Genomic DNA, 5,518 nt, shown 5'->3' on the forward strand with positions numbered 1-5,518 from the left:
GGGAGAGGAAGAGAGAAAGGATGAGAATGGTGCGTGTGTGAATCCGGACGCATGTGTGTATCCGTTACGTTTTGCACTCTTTAATTTCTGCACGAAAACGATGCATGGGGCACGTGCATGCATATGAATCACTGCATAGCTCTTTGACCGTGCCCGTGCACTTGACTCGCTGCCCTGAACCACTGTCGTAATGCGTGCATGGCCACCTAGCTCACATCGCTAGCCTAGCTCGCCTAGCTCGCCTCGCTCGCATGCATGCACGTTCGCCTCCCGCGCATGCAAACCCACGTCGCCACCTCCCATGCATGCAAGGCCTGGAAAGGCTGAGACGGGCTATTTACTACGGTCTCAGGCCCAGACAATGAGACGGCCCAACGGTCCATCCAGCACGCCCGGTATTTGTTTAAAAAACAATCTCCCAGCCAATCAGATTGCATCTCATGGATCGCCCCCCTCCTCCCCGCAGATTCCTTCTAGAAGGGTTAGATCAACGACCCCTGATAGCCGCTAGGGTTAGATGGACGGTCCTTGTTCAACGCTAGGGTTAGCGGGGTTTGGGAGGGGTTTGGATCGGTCAAAGCTATGTTTGACCAGTTTCAAATGAGCATAATAAATTAAATAAAAATCAGAAAAATAAAAAGCCTGCGCACATAGTCTTCTTATGTCATATACTAACGATTTAAGTTGATAAATGAGGTTTACATACATTTAAACGACAAGTTCATGTGCATTATGTGATATCTCAAGTATCTCAAACTCTCTTGTATGAAGTGAAGAGAAGTGTTTTGGGGAAATGAACATGAAAATTTCAAAAAACTCACCACAACTTCATTTTGGAGTGACTAAGAAGGATTCAGGCTTAGTTTTTCATTTTGATGTTTTAGACTTGTTTAAATCTTGGTCAAAGTTAAGTTTGACTAGAATTCAAATGAGAAAAACAAATTAAAAAAAATCAAAAAATGGAAAAACCAGCACACATAGTCTGTATATATAGAATATATGTGTAGGAAAGTTATTTGGCTGATTTAGACAAGGTCGAAAAAAACCTTGCTTAGAAATGAGGCCGTTTACCCTACCTTTGGACCCCTCTTTTTAGCACATTTTTCATGAAAATTTCAAAAACCTCACCATAGCTTCATTTTGGATTGACTAAGAAGGGTCCAGGCTTAGTTTTTCATTTTGATGTTTTAGACTTGTTTAAGTCTTGGTCAAAGTTAGGTTTGACCAGAATTCAAATGAGCAAAACAAAATTCAAAAACCATGTGCTCATTCAAACATCATCCAACAGATTTAAACATCATGTCAAACATAGTTCTAACATAGATCCAACATCATCCAACAGAAATACAACATTATTCATAATGTTTCATAATTATTCATAGCGCCGGGGCTTCTGTCTGTTCCTTGAGCTTCTTGCCATCACTTTGCTCCTCGTGCACCTTGTGCTCATTGCTTCTCCTCTTCTCCTCTTGGTTGTCAGTACCTTGCGTGTCTTCTTCAAACCTATCATAGAGCTGTGCAAAACATAAAGGGTAATGAGATCATGTCAAGTGATAAATGTACAGTAGTATTTGACCCTTGCAAGATTTACATACCTAGCATAACTCACAAGAACAGAAGGTTGGTCACCATTTGGAGCCTCACTTGGATCATCATTTGGAGCCTCACTTAGATCACCTGATCACCATTTGGAGCCTCACTTGGATCACCATGATCACCATTTGGAGCCTCACTTGAATCATTATTTGGATGATATTTTGGATCATCGTCAAAATCATGCGGCTGTTGACCATCATCATTTGGAACCTCGTCAAAATCCTCATGTGATGCAACCCGCTGTTGACCATCATTTTCATCATTTGTTGAGGCAACCGGCTGCTGACCAACATTTTCATCGAAGCCTTCATCGAAACTCTCTCCGAATGCTGGATCTACTGTGTTATCACAATACTTACCGAAATGACCAGACCTACCACACCTTGTGCACTTATGCTTCCTCGCTCCAAGTCCAGCTCCTTCGTTGTGAGGTCTGATTCGACTCTTCCTTGGTCTACCTGCCGCTCTCTTCAGAACTAGAGCGCAAAGCTTGAATCCAGGGTCCACCATGTCCCATTGTTGTTTTCCCTCCATAGCAGGCAAGGCATAAGCATATGGGGCTTTGAACCTTGCAGCAGAGTAGTAATCATGCACATACTGTTGTATGTTCCCCGCTGGACCTCAGAGAGAAGTGATGAAAAACAAGGCATGAATGCATGGCAACCCAGTTATCTGCCATTGCCTACAACTGCAAGTTCTAGCTTCTAAATCCACTGGATATCTCCATTCCCTCTTCTCTTTATCCAAATATGATATATCTGTTGTGGTACCAGAGCAAAGAGTCATGTTCATTTCCAAGCCTGTTGTTTTCTGCTTCAGTTCATTCATCACGGCAGGGATGATAATGTGGCCCATGAATTTTGCCTCGACTATTCCTACACGATAATGTAATTTCTGCATGTATTCTATCCTTATCCTATCAAGCAAATCTACCACATAATGACCCTTTAGTTTCCGGATCGTTGAGTTGAAAGACTCTGCTAGATTATTGTGCACATAGTCAACTTTGCTCAGTTCACTGAATTGGCTTCTGGCCCATAACTTGGAGTGGTGTGTTTCCAAGTATTCTTTCACTTTGGGATTCATGTATGACTGCCTCAAGTGGTAGTTGTGCTTCTTCAAACTGCAAGTCAATGATGCTGGCCATAAATTGAAGGTATACACCTTTCCTTTGAATTTCTTCATGAAATTTGCAGCAAGGTGGCGCATGCATTGCCTATGCTCTACTCCAGGGAACACATTGTCCACGGCCACTTCTAAACCTTTGCAGGCATCTGTATGAATGACCAACCCATTGGGATGTGCAATAGCTTGGCGCAGGTTATGCAAAAACCAAGTCCAGCTCTCCTCAGACTCAGTCTCCAGCACACCGTAGGCAACTGGAAATACAAAACTGTGTGCATCAACTGCACAAGCTGCTACTAACTGTCCTTCAAACCTCCATGTGAGAAAAGTGGCATCAATAGCCAAATAAGGCCTGCAGCCTGCCAAAAAACCCCGTCGATAAGCCTCAAAGCAGACAAAAACCCTCCTAAAGCATTCCTTGGTCTTTGTCACTCCCCTGAATGTGTACTCCACGGTGTGGCGATCAATATCTACAATACTACCTGGGCTTGTCCTCTCCACTTCACCTTTGAATGAATACAACAATTGAAAACTTTCCTGCCAGTTACCATAAATAGAATCCATAGCATGTTGTTTACCATTGAACAACCTCATGTATGGTAAATCTATCTTCAACTTATCTTTGATGTTCTTCTGCAATTCCTATGGACCCACTTGCTGGTTCTCTTTCACCCACTTCTTTACTTCTTCTGCCACCCATCTTGACTTGGCTCTAATGATTGTATCCTTCCTAAGGGTTGATTCCTGGCATGTGTGCTTAAAAGGGTTCACTTTGACCTGAACATTAGTGCTATTTCACATTTTAGATGCGAGCAGCCTCCATGGACAACCCTCAGTCGGACAGTGCACTCTGTAACACACTTGATCGCTCTTGTCAACTTTGAAAGTACGTTCTACCTTGATGCAGTATGTCACAAGTGCATTTCTACACTCATTCATGGATGCAAAAACTATACCTTCTTCTATATGAGGGTTCAAAGGGTCCCATTCAACAGCTGCAAGGTCTTCGTCCTCCCCCACCGCGTCATCATCCACACGGACTGCATTGTGAGCCTCATCTTGGTTTTCAGCCCGAGGTGGCCATCATAAATTCCGAATAACATCAGAATATAACTTCTCTTCATCAACCCCAGAATTGTAGTCATCAGGCTCCACTTCAAGGGGGGCCCTACTGCCGTTGCCCACACTTGTCGAGCCACCACGTCGCCATGCACCAACTGAACTGTTCTGGCTAGAGATGCCATTATGACGACTTGGTTCTCCCCGAGATGTTGCACCCTCCATCCTAGGTCCAAATGCCTGCTCAAGCACATCAATTTGCAGCCTCACATGAAAATTATATTTCTCTTTATGCCTAGCAAACATGGTAGCCAGCTCGTCATCATTACTAACTGTCACCCATTTCTTTTCCCCATCATAGTATTTGTATAGCACTTCATCAAGCAAACCCCAAGGATATTGGCTACAAAGTACCTCCCCAAATTGTCTGAAACTCCAATTACTAGCCATTGGCAACCGATAATCAAAACCTCCTTGGTATTTCTTCTTATCCTTTGCATCGAATATGTACTGGTCCCTTCTAATTTGCACCAAGAAAGCAAACCGCAACTCCATCCTAACCGATGAAAACAGAGACGCAATCAGCACACTAATTGGGCAAACCCACTCGAATCGACTTTCCAAATGCACAAATAAGCTCAATCTAAACAAGATGCATGACTTACCCCTCGGGAACCCAGTCGTGGACACGGCGGATCTTCGGCCTGATGTCTGCCTTGCCAAATACTTCGGGGTCGCCGCTGCTCGCCATTTTGCCCTGGGGTTCTTCCTCCTAGTTCAAATAGCTCCAGTAACCCCCCACCTTTGAGCGCTCCGGCTGGGCGCACGGAAGGAGGCCGCGCCAGGAGGCCGCGCACGGAAGGGGGGCACCGGCCCTGGGAGATCCAATCTCCCAAGGGGGCGGCGGCCAAGGGGGGTGGAGTACCCCCCAAGGCAAGTGGGGCGCCCCCCACCCCACCCTAGGGTTTCAACCCTAGGCGTAGGGGGTGGGCCAAGGGTGGCGCACCAGCCCACTATGGGCTGGTTCCCCTCCCCACTTCGGCCCTTGGGGCCCTCCGGGATGGGTGGCCCCACCCGGTGGACCCCCGGGACCCTTCCGGTGGTCCCGGTACAATACCGGGTGACCCCGAAACTTTCCCGATGGCCGAAATACCACTTCCTATATAGTTTTCTTTACCTCCGGATCATTCCGGAACTCCTCGTGAAGTCCGGGATTTCATCCGGGACTCCGAACAACATTCGGTATGCTGCATACTCATATTCATACAACCCTAGCGTCACCGAACCTTAAGTGTGTAGACCCTACGGGTTCGGGAGACACGTAGACATGACCGAGACGGCTCTCGGGCAATAACCAACAGCAGGATCTGGATACCCATGTTGGTTCCCACATGCTCCTCGATGATCTCATCGGATGAACCACGATGTCGAGGATTCGAACAACCCCGTATACAATTCCCTTTGTCAATCGGGACGGATGAACCACGACAGGCGGTTTCTTCCCAAACCATAATTCATACGGTGTCGTCTCAACGGATTTAGACGGTGCCCTATTTAAAGTGAATGTAGCTGTCTCTAGAGCGTATCCCCAAAATGATAGCGGTAAATCGGTAAGAGACATCATAGATCGCACCATATCCAATAGAGTGCGATTACGACGTTCGGACACACCATTACGCTGAGGTGTTCCAGGCGGCATGAGTTGTGAAACGATTCCACATTTTCTTAAGTGTGTACC

The sequence above is a fragment of the Triticum dicoccoides genome, chromosome 7B (genome assembly GCF_002162155.2).
Source record: "Triticum dicoccoides isolate Atlit2015 ecotype Zavitan chromosome 7B, WEW_v2.0, whole genome shotgun sequence".
Taxonomy (NCBI): domain Eukaryota; kingdom Viridiplantae; phylum Streptophyta; class Magnoliopsida; order Poales; family Poaceae; genus Triticum; species Triticum dicoccoides.